The sequence below is a fragment of the Dermochelys coriacea genome, chromosome 8 (genome assembly GCF_009764565.3).
Source record: "Dermochelys coriacea isolate rDerCor1 chromosome 8, rDerCor1.pri.v4, whole genome shotgun sequence".
Classification (NCBI taxonomy): Eukaryota; Metazoa; Chordata; order Testudines; family Dermochelyidae; genus Dermochelys; species Dermochelys coriacea.
The window spans coordinates 82,901,636-82,915,973 of NC_050075.1; the positions used below are offsets into that span (position 1 = coordinate 82,901,636).

Here is a 14,338-nt window from a genome sequence, read left to right on the forward strand (position 1 = left end):
ATGGTGTTTTTAGGAAGATCACCAATGGACTGTAGTTTCCTCAGGAAGTCAGTGGTGTCTCGAAGATAGCTGGGAGTGCTGGTAACGAAGGGCCTGAGGAGGGAGTCTACATAGCCAGACAATCCTGCTGTTAGGGTGCCAATGCCTGAGATGATGGGGCGTCCAGGATTTCCAGGTTTATGGATCTTGGGTAGCAGATAGAATACCCCAGGTCGGGGTCCTAGGGGTGTGTCTATGCGGATTTGTTCTTGTGCTTTTTCAGGGAGTTTCTTGAGCAAATGCTGTCGTTTCTTTTGGTAACTCTCAGTGGGATCAGAGGGTAATGGCTTGTAGAAAGTGGTGTTGGAGAGCTGCCTAGTAGCCTCTTGTTCATACTCCGACCTATTCATGATGACGACAGCACCTCCTTTGTCAGCCTTTTTGATTATGATGTCAGAGTTGTTTCTGAGGCTGTGGATGGCACTGTGTTCTGCATGGCTGAGGATATGGGGTAAGCGATGCTGCTTTTCCACAATTTCAGCTCGTGCACATCGGCGGAAGCACTCTATGTAGAAATCCAGGCTGCTGTTTCGACCTTCAGGAGGAGTCCACCCAGAATCCTTCTTTTTGTAGTGTTGGCAGGAAGGTCTCTGTGGGTTAATATGTTGGTCAGAGGTGTGTTGGAAATATTCCTTGAGTCTGAGACGTCGAAAATAGGATTCTAGGTCACCACAGAACCGTATCATGTTCGTGGGGGTGGAGGGGCAAAAGGAGAGGCCCCGAGATAGGACAGATTCTTCTGCTGGGCTAAGAGTATAGTTGGATAGATTAACAATATTGCTGGGTGGGTTACGGGAACCATTGTTGTGGCCCCTTGTGGCATATAGTAGTTTAGATAGCTTAGTGTCCTTTTTCTTTTGTAGAGAAGCAAAGTGTGTTGTAAATGGCTTGTCTAGTTTTTGTAAAGTCCAGCCACGAGGAAGTTGTGTGGAAGGTTGGTTCTTTATGAGAGTATCCAGTTTTGAGAGCTCATTCTTAATCTTTCCCTGTTTGCTGTAGAGGATGTTGATCAGGTGGTTCCGCAGTTTCTTTGAGAGTGTGTGGCACAAGCTGTCAGCATAGTCTGTGTGGTATGTAGATTGTAATGGATTTTTTACCTTCAGTCCTTTCGGTATGATGTCCATCTGTTTGCATTTGGAGAGGAAGATGATGTCTGAGGCAGTTACACAACCCTGAAGTGTCACTACGAGTTTCAGCAGTATTCCCTGTTATATGTATACAAGATGTCTCTCAAGCCAGTAGAATTTGTCAAATCATATGAATGTCGGACTGGAAGGGATCTCGATACATCATCTAATCCAGTCCCCTGAACTGAGGCAGGACGATAAGTATTATCTAGACCAGTGTTACTCAATTTGAGGCTCAGGAGTTGCAAGTGTCTCTTCAGTGTGTCTCCTGCGGCTCTTTGGAGCACATGACGTTAAAATACTGTGTGATTTGATTATTAACCAGTCTAAGTTTTAACCAATCCGGATATTTTTAATATGTTATTAACCAATTTTAGAATACTTGGTTAGTCATTTTGCTGTGAGACTTATATAGAGAGAGAGTAAATGAAACAATTAATTCACACTACAGCAGCTCTTGTAGGTAATGTTGATTGCTAATTTGACTCCTGAACCACTGAGATCTAATCTAGGCCATCCCTAACAGGTGTTTGTCTATCCTATTCTCAAAAATTTCCAAGAATTTTTGGAGATTCCACAACCTTCCACAAGCTCATTACTTCTTGTCCTGTCCTCTAGTGGTTAAGGAGAACATCATATCACCTTTCTCTTTATAACAATCTTTTACATACTTGAAGACTGTTATCATGCCTCCCCCCCCCCCCCCCCGTCTTCTTTCCAGAATAAACAAACCTAATTTTGTCAGTCTTTCCTCGTAGGTCATTTTTTCTAAACCTTTAATTGTTTTTTTTGGAAATGGAAACATTTCAAGTTTGCTCACTGTATAAACTGGGAGTTTCACATCTCAGTGCCAAGCATTTGTGTGTGTGTGTGTGTGTGTGCGCACGTGTGTGTGTGTGTGTGTGCGTGCATGTGTGCGCAAACATAGAAATAACTAACAAGGTTATTTACATAAGTTGCTCAGGTACATTATTGGTATTTGAAACCACTGTGCAATCATTATTGACAAATACCTTAATGGTTGTCATTAGGGGACACTGATGTAACCATCAAAGGCAAAGCTCCCCAATGGAAAGAGTTAAGATGCCATAAACCATGTTTGCAGTCACCCACCTTGTCTCTCTTATATGCTAACTGCACACACAGGAGTCAATGCATGAGTTAACTCACTCTACCCTTGGAGTTCAAGCTTTGAGAATCCTTTGTATTATAAACAGGCACAAAAGGAGGGCTGAAACCCAGCTCACCAAACCATGTGGTCTCTAGGCAGCTTGGGGCTGCCAGCGTTACACAACTGTAAAGCTCATAAGCTGGGGTTGTAAGAGGAAAATTGTTCTGTAAAGTCGTCAGTTTTGGCAAAGACTGTGGAAAATTACCAATTTCTGCTCCAAAGAGGAAACTGACTTGTGAGAACCCAAAAATCTGCTACTCCTTGGAAGAGGGGCCTGTTTCTCCCCATCTTTCGCTATGTGACTCCATTGATGTCAGTGGACTTAGTCCTAATTCACAGCAGAGTAAGGGATAGGACAATCAGGCCCTATCTTTTTGATGGTGACCCCTGGTTACTAGAAATGTAATTTTAGAGTCCAGGTCTAAAAACATGACTGTCAGTAATATACACACTCCTTATCTAAAGAGGATTTTCACCAAGGGATTGAATACTTATAGTATTTACAGTAGCTAGAAATACTTACAGTAGTTATTATAGTTGAAGTAATTAGTCTAGCTGAAGTATGGCTGGGATGTTTTCCCTCTGGGCGGAATACCTCAGTCTGGGTGTCTCCTCCTAGGTCTCAGCTTGCCAGACCATACATGATATCTTCCGTTTTGGAGACTGGAACTTTTCCAAAAAGCAATGGCTTTTCTAAATTATAGATTGAAATGGTTTCCTTTTGCGAGTTAGTCTGTTATTGAATAGTGAAGCTACTGAATTCCAGAGCATTTAACTGAATGGCTTACAAGTAATATAGAAGGCATTTTGTTTATCACCAAGTCACATTAATAGTAGGGGAGTCATCATGTAGCTATTTGGTGACATGGTTGCTTTATGGTTCATGTGTAGTCGCAAAAAAAGAATGAAGCAGAGCCAATTAAGAAAAAAAGTCCATTCCATGCTAACATCAAGTGGTTTATTTACTGGGGTTGTTTTTCCTTTAATAACTCAGCCTTAATAACAAAGGAGACACAGTGACATAGCTCAGTGTCTCTCATCACAGATTAAGGCCAGAATGGACCATTAGATCATCTACTCTGACCGCCTGTATTCACAGGCCATAGAATTTCATCCAGTTACCTCTGCAGTGAACCCCATAACTAGTATTTGACTAAAGCATATCATAGTCTCAATCTCTGATACCCAGACAAATCTCTGAAAAGGACTTTCTCCACACAGAGGATAATTAGCTCCTAGTTTTAGAAATCAGTGAATACTGCTCCACACAGAGCAAATATCTTTTCAAAAGGCCCTTCTTTAAGGGTTTCTGTTGTATTTGAACCGTTATTTCTGTCAACGCAATTTTTATCACATCTTTTGGTCTATTTTATTACCCAGAATGGAGGGTGAGACAGATATGCAATTTCCTGCAATATCCAGGACAAACCTTATTGAATTAAGTTGGAGTATTTTAGGAGTTAATTATATTAAACTGCAAATGTTTGTGTTATTGTGGGATTGAACGTAACTCTCAAGGGGGGAGACATGACTAATGTAAACCCTGGGAAGTGCTGTTAGCTTCAAAGGACCATTGGAAACAACAGGCAAGACAAGAAAGAATTTTTTAAATTAAGTGGGTTTCCCAGGAAATCTTTAAGGGGAGGTGTACACAAAGGTATCCCTGGGATAATGCAAAAACTCAGCCTTTTGAAACTTCACCATGAGGAGGTGACCTCTGTCTGCTGGTCACCATTGCATGAGGACAAAAATCAAAGGCCCAACAAGTACACAGGGGTGACTCTTAGATTCATGGTGTGCTTGTTTTGAGCCAAGGCACTTATGTACCTGTGTCCTCAGGAAAACCCCTTCGGGGGGTTTGAAGGATTGACTTCTTACCAGAGCCCTTGTTGGAGTTGGGATGATATCTGCTAAGCTTAATAGCATGTGTGTCAGTTCTTTCATTGTTTTAATATATTTTCTCTGTAATGATTTCATCATAAGAATTAATGTGCTTGCATAGGGAAAGCTGGGTGGTAACTTATAACTGTGGGGTATTACACTATTTATAGCCTCTGAGGAGAAAAGCAAAGTAGGGCTGACTTGCTGGGGGCTTCACAGTGTAGGCAGGGAATGTGCAACCTGTAAATATGCCTGGTCAGGAGGGAGGGAGATGTGAGTCTCCACCCAAGACAGCGACAGCTGGGGAGCCAGAAGCCTGAAGGTCAGTACCCTCGGTAGACCATAGAGGGTGGAATACAGATGCAGTTGCCCCAAACTGTGACAGAGGTTATTATTATAACGGACCTCAATCTAAGAGCAAGCAAGAAAATTAATAAATACTTTATTTCAGATACTTTAAAGCAATTTGTTTTTAAAAAGCTTGGCATTTCTAAAGAGAAAGGTAACACACTATTATATATATGCCATACATAGTGCCATAATGTGGCACCAGTTTTTAAGTGGAAGACCCAGTGACGTGAAGCAGTGTTTCCACACTGATGGTACCAAATGGCTCATATTATATATGCCATTGTTTCTCAGAGCTGAGATTTCCTACAATGACTTTTAAATTCTTCTGATATTATGACTCGGCAAATAAGTTTTCAGCAGAGATGGATTTTTTTTTCCTTTCCAAAATATTGTTAATCAATTAAGCTGTGTAGTGTTGGCGTAGGCCGGGGTGGCCAACCTGAGCCTGAGAAAGGAGCCAGAATTTACCAATGTACATTGCCAAAGAGCCACAGTAATACATCAGCAGCCCCCCAGCAACTCCCCCACCCCGCTCCCAGCACCTCCCACCCACTGGCAGCCCCACCGATCAGCGCCTCCCCCTCCCTCCACACACCTCCCAATCAGCTGTGTCGTGGCATGCAGGAGGCTCTGGGGGGGAGGAGCGAGGGCACTGCAGGCTCAGGGGAGGGGGCGGGAAGGGATGGAGGGTGCAGGGCCTGTGCAGAGCCAGGGGTTGAGCAGTGAGCACCCCCCGGTACATGGAAAGTTGTACCTGTAGCTCCAGCCCGAGTTGGTGCCTATATAGGAGCCAATATAACCTCTGAAGAGCTGCATGTGGCTCCGGAGCCACAGGATGGCCACTCCTGCATAGGCAATCTTGAATATCACCTTGGGTTACAGACAACACCCTGAAGCCTGCATAGGGCTCTTTAACCCCTCCCCATTCATGCTGCCAGTAGATGGGGCCTTGCCCGAGGAAAGGGGCTGTGGTCAATACTTACGTGTGCCTTTCTGCCTCTGACTGCATTTGCAGCCCCTTTGGAGCTGCTAGCAATTGACATTGAGTTAGAATAGCCTGAGAGATCCATTAACTTATGCTGAGGGTACACATACACACAAACACACAGCGATACTATCTTTGAAGATGCGCACAACCTGTGCTGTATAAAATGGTAGTTAGTAGTTAAATGTGAAACCATTTTCCTGAGGGTAGGTGGTTTAAAGATTCTGCTTTAAACATGCAAAAGAAAGTAATTCAGATGTAGGCTGATGTTCCAATCCTGAATTTGTGCTACTGGGCTTTTATATTTCATAAGATCATTTAAATTGTACAGTTCTTCATCTGGAAGATTCAGAAGTGGGTGATCTGTCTTCTGCAATAGCTACAACAGAGTGAATTAAGGGCTGAATGGTAGCCTTAGCTCTGACTTTCCTGAATGTTGTTGTAGAGTGGATTCTGGTATTCATTTCTTAGAAGAAACCATTGTATTCCCAAATGCCAAAAAAGGGTTAATTTGAGACTGTGCACCTTAGAATTGAGCATCACAGGTTCTGGTCCTTCTAATTCTGTAATGCTGGTGTAATATCTACACCATGGCAAATTGAAAATACAATGGGAAGTCCACAAATAATTACAGTGGAGATGTTATCTATTTTTAGTTTTAAAACAAATACTGTTCTAGTTACCCTGCTGAAATGAATCATTCATTTGGACTGCATATTTAATGCTGCAGTGGGCACTGTTGTCAACCAAAGAATCCTTCTCAATTCTAGACACTGCTTCACTTCTCACTTTCCTTTTAACATTTTCTGAATGTAACATATGCTTCTTTACTTCTTGGTTAGAAGATGTGATTTAATGAAAATAAGTCAGTTATCAACAAAAACTATAACACAAATTGAGAATGACTTAATGTAATAATTGTGGAAGTTTCCAAAACCCTTATTGGTAGTGTTCAGAAAAACATTCACACCCGTATATTGCTGGCAAGTCACATCCGATGTACTCCAATTTCAAAGTACATCACCTTGTTTTAATTCAGTTTTTTCAGTGGAGGAAATCCAAGATCTGATGGTGGTTTCTCTTGCCATAATGTCTCAAGCACGTTGTGTCCAATACCCAAGTGGGATGTTAGACAAAGGGTGCATGCCAGATTGTGTTTCCCTGAGGAAGGAACTTGGAAACTTGATCCATTTGTGATGAGAAGAGTATGGGTCATATGTTTTTCATTCTTCCTTCTGTTTCTGTGCCATTTTTGTCTCCACCAGCCTGATAAAAAATAATTGAAGTCAATGGGAGCCTTTCCATTAATTTCCCGTGAGTTTATAGATCTGGCCCCACTTCGGTACCAGACTCTTCCAACACTTAAAATATAAATATGTGACTAAATTGTGGATCCATTCACTCCAGGTGAATGTGGAGGCTGTACTGCCATTTTGCCTCATATCACTTGGGGGGAGTGATAGTGCAGTTCATGCAAGAAAATGCTCTTTTTTTCAGAGTTCAGTGGAGATGAGCCTGAGGTAAATCCAACACCTATCTGCCATCCCCATCCTCTGAGGGAATTCAGAATCCCCACTGACTCTGGATCCAAATTTCATGTCTGGCCTCTAACTCTATAATGGACCAAACCAGAACAGAATGTGGTTTTCCCTTGCGTCCAGTAGGCCCCAGTTCAGCAGTGTATGCAATCATGTGCCTAACTTTGTGCATGTGAGTAGTCCCATATAGCTCATTATAGCCAGTGAGCACAGTCCATTTCATACTGCATGGTTAGAGTACAGTTAGGTCTCAGCCTAACTCCAGCCTCGCTCAAAACTCCCCTTGGTGCTCCTGAGGAGGGCTTCCTAGCTGGCAAGGAGTTGTGAAATTCTCCTCAGTGCTTCCCACCCCAGCTCCCACCTTCAAATTGGAAATGGACAGTTTCTGCTGCCATTTGGGCCTAATGTCGACAGGCTGAGGACTCCAGGATTTGAACCTATATAAACAAAATGTGAGTATATACCTTGGCCTAATGCAGTGTTGTTTATCTCAAGCCCTTTGTTGTCTGTTTTATGTTATAAATAGCTTGTAAGATAAAACCCTAGGTGTGTCTGCCTAATTCAAGGTGTAAACTTGTTTATCCACACCGCAATGACAGAGTTTGTAAGCCAGAGTGTTGTGATGCATTTCCTAGCTGGTGGTGATCAGGGTCTGGAAATTTGGTGAGGGTGTTGCCCAGAGCATAAACTTTTCTTCTTTTTTTAAAATCAAACTGCTTGCTGTTGTGTTCTTTTCTGAAATCTTTGATGTGGGACCAAAATGTTTAGACACACATGACGGTGTCTCACTTGCTCAATCCTCTCCAAGTAAGTTCAGTGTATTTGTAACTACCTCAGGTATAGAAGCTGCGTGTGACTGCTCAGTAGAAATTGGATCATTGTTTATCTCCTCTTGTCAAGTCTCCATCAGTCCATTTTCCAGAGAACTAATTCATTCCTCACAATCACAGACAGAGAATTCAGACAACTCACTGCTAACCTGGACTGCCAGCATTTCAATTTTGTTTGTGACTCATCATTTTCTGTTATAACTAAGCTATTACAAACAGGTCACTCGCCTCTTCTTCTTTCAGTCTGTGTCGTAACAGTCTCACCAGACCAGATGCTCTGTTGGTGTAAATTGACATAATGCCATTGAAGTCAAATTTCTACTTGCTTTGTGATGAATTCATAGAACAGGCAGTGCTACTGGGTTCCTGGAGGGTGGGGGGAGTTGCCGCCTCCTATGGGAAAATTCACAGCAGAGGGAGGAAGTCTCTGTGATGTCCACTTGTGAAGTTTTCCTCAAATTGTTCTGAACAGGGAGGGGGGTAGAAGTCACAAGTGAAAACAAGCAATGAATCTGTTTCTTCACATGAACTTCTGGAACCACACATAAGCTTCCAAGCAGCTGTAAAGGAGATGGGTTACCGAGTCTTCTCCAGTCCACTGCTGCTCCTGAGATTCCTCCCACCCCCACCCTCAACACTGCAGTGCTGCAGACCTACACACATTTTTGGTGAATCATGCCGAGGTGGGGAGGGTGTGACACATCTCCTCCCCCTACACACATTCAGAGGACCTTTCTGAGGGAATAGGAGTGGACAGTGCCAAGGACACTACTAAATAAACATGTCCCCTCTCTGTATGGGAACAGTGAGATTGTACGCAGTTGTTCAGACTTCACATGGATCCTAACTGATTGAATTCCCTCCCCCAAACACCCATGCTCACTTTCCCTTCTCTAACCTGACTAATTTGAGCACCTGCTTCTTCTTCTTGAGTCCCAGTTGATGCTTTGCTGGGTAAATGTTTTCTTTCCAGTCAAGGAGTAGCATTTTAATGATGGTTTTTTTTTCTTTTAGTCTGTTCTCCACATATGAATGATCACAAATTATAGATTTTCTTTTCATGATACTCTGCACACATTGGAGAAGTGCATTGTTCTGTGCAGTTAAGCAAATGACACTTCTCATCACTATCATTTATCCCAATAATACATGCATTTCACATTTAATTTGTAATGTCTGATTTTACAAACAATAATGAGGAAAGCTTTTTGGGTAACATAAGAACCTCTCCAAAGTTTGCCCAAGCTCTGAATAAACCAACCTGAATGCTTTTTTTGGTTTCAAAAAAGTGTAACCTTTTTCCTCCCCACTGTCCTTCATTTGGGGTCGGGGGGGCTGCTTTGCACTTCAAGGTTCAAACCAGGACCTCAGAGTCTGTTTACCTGGAATATGCAGCCCCACTTTTCAGCTAGAAGCACAAGAAATACTAGCTTCAATTTGCCCATGCATCAGTGCAGAGCCTGGTGCAGGGACTGAGAGGGCAGACTTGTGCCTCACTGATTCCAGGGTTTTCCGGGGTTAGTTTGGAACTGGTGTGGAACCATTATACCCACACACCTAAAAGACCTCAGCATGCTATTAGAATACCCGGGGCATCTCCAGTGCCACAAACTCTTGCAAGGAGGTGCACAGCCATGAAAGCATAATGGGAAAGAGGCACAGGTATTTCCCATAACAGCTTTGTGTGGCTGCTGTGTATTCCCTTTGTGCCAGCATAGCTGGTGCAAAGGCACCAGAGGTCAAAGATGAATCAGGCCCATTATGAAAGAAATTAATCCTAATGAGATTTCCAGCCCAGTTTTGCAGTCTCAAATGGTTCATCTAAGCATCTGCTCTTTCCTGCTGATTTGAACCAAACCTAAATGCTGAATATTTTAAGAATCATAAATAAATTGTGTTAAATTAACATTAATGGTAACATATTGCAGAAAAGAAAGGCAGATTGCCATCCTCAGGTCAGTCTCTTATAACTAGAGATACTGTACTGCAGCACGTATGTAAGATCGCCCGCTGTTCTGAGACCTCTAGACAGGCAAGGCACAGCAGGGTGAGTAGCACTGGAATTTGTTTTACAGGAAGCCTTCATTTCCTTGCTTTTGAGGGGTTAAGTGAGGCACTTCAACCACTGCTTTTTCTGGGGGTTATGCTGGGGAAGGTCAGCTTTAAGTTTCCCCCAGAGGCTTTTCAGGAGCTCTAGCAGGCGAGGCTGCTGTCAAAGGAGAACAGCAGAATGCAATGAATCAGTGTATTCCCCAGCCACCTTGGCTACATTCCCTTCCCAGCCAGTGCTGTCCATTTTTCAGACTGTGATGGTTCCACGCTAGTCCCCAGGCTTGTGCTGTCACAACCACCCTGACAGGTTTGTGACCACCAGGGACCCTGGTTTACGCTGGCCTGAATCAGGGCTCAATCTGATCCTTTGTTTTAATTGTTTCTTTTAAGGTGATACGGGAAGGGAGGAATATCTGAAGATAAAGCTGTGAGCATACTTTAGCATCAGTATGAGCTGTGTATCTTATGATCCATAATAATATCAAATGTGTAACTACCTTTATGGAAAGTAGCTACTGTGTTTGTTCAGTTGTTGATTTTTAAAACTCAGTGCATCATTTTAGCAAGGTGCTTGCTATGTGTGGGTCCAAGAGGACTGAGTTTGTTGTAGAAATATTTTGTACTTTTAGAACAAAAGTATTAATCTCTCTCTCTCTCTTTAAAAATGAAAGTGGTTCATTTCAAAATTTCTAATAAGAAAAATAATGCTATTGCTTCCTGGCTAAGATCTAATATGGCAGGTCTGAACCTGAGACTACTTGGCTAACAAACTGTTCTCACTATAACAAAGTTTATCACGGAGATTCACTAATTTGTAATGGAAATCCTTGAAGGTAGTTGTTTTGCTCAGCTAACTGCCATGAAAGTTTGTGCTTTCTCTCAAGAAAAAAATGAAAAGGGTATTTCAAATGAAACCATACGTTTAAACTAGGGTTGGCACTTCAGGGGCTTCTATTTAGCTACTGCCATATTACTGGCCAGTGATATCATTTTGTAACTGTAATAGTTCCAATATAGCCATATTGGAGTTTGTAATTTAGTTTCCATGGTGCACTAAAATTGGGTAATGCCAAAGAAACTGAAATGTCAAGTGGAATGGGGGTGGAGAATTTTGTACTATAAATTCAGATTGTTAAAGTCATGCTGAATAGTACAATGATGCATTTTTCAGTAACATGGTGGCATCAAGACACATAAATTATTATTATTTATACAACCAAAAGTTGTATTTCATCCACAATTTAGAGTTCATGCATAAGAAATGTTCCATATGTAAAACTTTCTCATAACTGCATTGAGAGACGTAGTTATAGCTTTTCTTTAACAGTAACTGTACAAGCTATGGGGTTGCAGGTGGGGAGGGACAATACACAGCCTGCAGAAGTCAATGGAAAGACATACATTTGGCATCAGTGGTTTTTGGATTAGACCCTATAATTCTAATCCAAAAATTAATTCATGAACTAAAGTCATGCACTGTTCATACAGAAATAACATCACCACGATTCAAAATGCAGCGGGCAAGTAAAAGCACATCAGTGTCTCAGACCTATTCTTTTAGAACATCTTTATATATATATCCTGTAAACTAGCCGAGAAATTGAGTCTGGCCAATAACTGACTGGATTTTTGTTTGACTATAAATATGCTTATGTATCATAAAATATAAAGTGTTCTCTGAAAATAGATGTCCGTTATCTTTATATTTTTGAGACCAGCATGTATAATCACTTTTATTTTACACTTATAACAAAAAAAACCCATCCTACCCTCTAGTAACACATGTACACGCCCCCACGTACAGTCCTTTTTGGTCTTTGGGCTACTTAAACCTAATTTCCTGTAACCAAGTCACAAATTATTCATGGTTTCCTCCCATTGTGATATTTAATTATAACAATTTGAGTGCATACCAAATATTATAGAACTCTGCTTAAAAAAATGAATTCAAGACTGATCAGCCATTCTGTGAACATCTTGTGTATCAAATAGATTAGAATGACACATTACCATTCAGGCACAAGAATTACCCTTGTAATTTGACCACTCTTGTTTCTAAAAGTCATTCATATTTTTCATCAGTTATTTTAAAAAAAATCTTTAAACAATACCTGTTTCACTTGTGTCATTTCTTTCCCTTGATTTTTCAGTTTGCATTCCTGAAATATTGCCTGCAATGCTTCATGGGTTTCTTTTGCCAGCAGTTGTTTTACTTTGCATGCACATGTCATAATTAGATTATGCAGCAACAAAGCAAATGGCTCATATGCCAGTTCATCATTTAGCGTATCCTCCTTTTTGTCCATATTGCTAAACAAGTTTGTTTAAGAAGGGGTTAGAGATTATCTAATCTATAAATCCTGATTTTGTCTAACTCCCCATAAACCATATAAAATGATAGCATTATAAATTGTGAAAAAAAATGGAAAACATCTTTAAACTCCTAGGCTTCACATTGGATTTTTTTTATACAGTAGCTCAATATCTTGACTATAAAAAGAATTGAAAAATATGTTTTGTTGTTAGTGGGTTTTAAATATTTTTGTGAAGTCAAGCAGAATACTTAAATATGACAATTAAAAGTTTATGTGAAATTTCTTTTTTTCTTGAAAACACCTCCCCTTTCTGTCCCTTGCAGGAACTCAGTGACTTTTTTCCATAGCAAGCATCCCCTTTGCTCCACAGATGTCAGTGATACTTTTGCCATTAATTTCAATGGGAGCAGGACCTGGTCCACTAAATTATATCCCTGGCATGGTCTACTCAAAATTTCATATATATGAAATCTGAGGGTGTAGGGAAAGCTAAATGAAAGTTTATTGTCAAGTTTTCATTGATATCATATTAGCACTTCAGATGCTCACTTTGCTTGTGTTTGTCATATAAATTTTGGTTTCTTTCATTCCATATTCTATATTATGTCATACTTTATGTATTCCTGAAAGCAGAGTTGGTGGCCAGGTTAGAGATGGCTAAGGTCGTGTTTGGCCTAATTTTCTACTGCACACCGTGTGTCACTGTTGACAGTTATGCAAAATGTTGTAAAATGCTGCCATTCTGATTTTGCACCCACTCTGCGCAAGTCTAAATGACCACCTCAACTCCAATAGTAATAGTTTCTCCGATTACTCCTATTTCTAATGCCTTGACCCACATCAGAAAAGTTTATCTTGCACAGTGCAAGCATGAGGGAAAGGTAATGACCATGGCAGGGAACAACTGGTGAATTTTATCAGGCATTAACGAAAACAATGCAGTATGACCACCAAGTTCCTGTGGTCTAGGAGCTCTATCCTGCAAGGAGCTCAGAACTCTGGCTCCAATCCAGTAAAATACTTAACATCATGTGCATAGTCCATTGTCTTCAAGGATGCTAAGGCTCACACTTAACTCCTATATGAAAAGGAGTACTTGTGGCACCTTAGAGACTAACAAATTTATTAGAGCATAAGCTTCGTGAGCTACAGCTCACTTCATGGGATGCATTCTAAGGTGCCACAAGTACTCCTTTTCTTTTTGCGAATACAGACTAACACAGCTGCTACTCTGAAACTTAACTCCTATATGTCATTAGACACACACATTTTCTGTTTTCCTATATCCTACCCTTCATTTTACCTGCACTGTCACAGCAGAGTAAAAGAGGAAACATACAAGAGGCTTAAGATTTACTTCTCTGCACACTTGTACATAGTCATAGCCTTCATTTACAGATAAGGCTGGAGAGCAATAGCCATCTGCTTCCTGCTGTGCATCACGTCAGCACTTGTAGGTTCAATATTAAATAGTTTCTCTCTTTCCTTGGTACTGAGATACTTCAGATATTTGTACACAGTTATTAGGACCCTCATAGACATTGTGGAACCAAATTATACATAGATCAGGCCTGATTCTGCTGTCTGTGACACGGGAGCAAATCAGGATTAGAACCATTGATGTAAATGGAGTTGTATCCATGTAAATCTGACGTTAAGTGATCTGGGAAGTTAGTTCTCATAATCTTCCTTGTAAGGAGTTCCTGCGATGCCTCTGTGTAAGCAGTCTAAAATTCTGTGCTCATTAGCTAGTCAGGCCAGATGAATGAAAATAAGCCAGGCTTGTAGGGTGATTATAAGAGAGACTTGTTTCCTCTCAGGAAAGTGGGGGGCAGCAGGAGCACTTATCTGAAAAAGTTCCTAGAACAGGAGATCCTTCCAATGATTAATGATTACCATCAAAATATTTATGAGCTCCCGAAATATATGGAATGCCGCCAATACCAGGGGAAAGTTAATTAGACAAAACTGTAAAGATTTTAATGGTGTCCACTATATGAATCAGTTTATACTGCTTGAGAGTGTTCTTTGGGCCACTTGAGAGCTGTA

General features: G+C 41.1%; 1 protein-coding gene across 2 annotated transcripts in view; it reads left to right on the forward strand.

Annotated features, from left to right (window-relative positions):
• Positions 1 to 14,338, forward strand: part of ADGRL4 (adhesion G protein-coupled receptor L4) — a 97,646-nt gene that overhangs the window by 35,839 nt on the left and 47,469 nt on the right. The gene's annotated exons all lie outside the window — the stretch shown is intronic.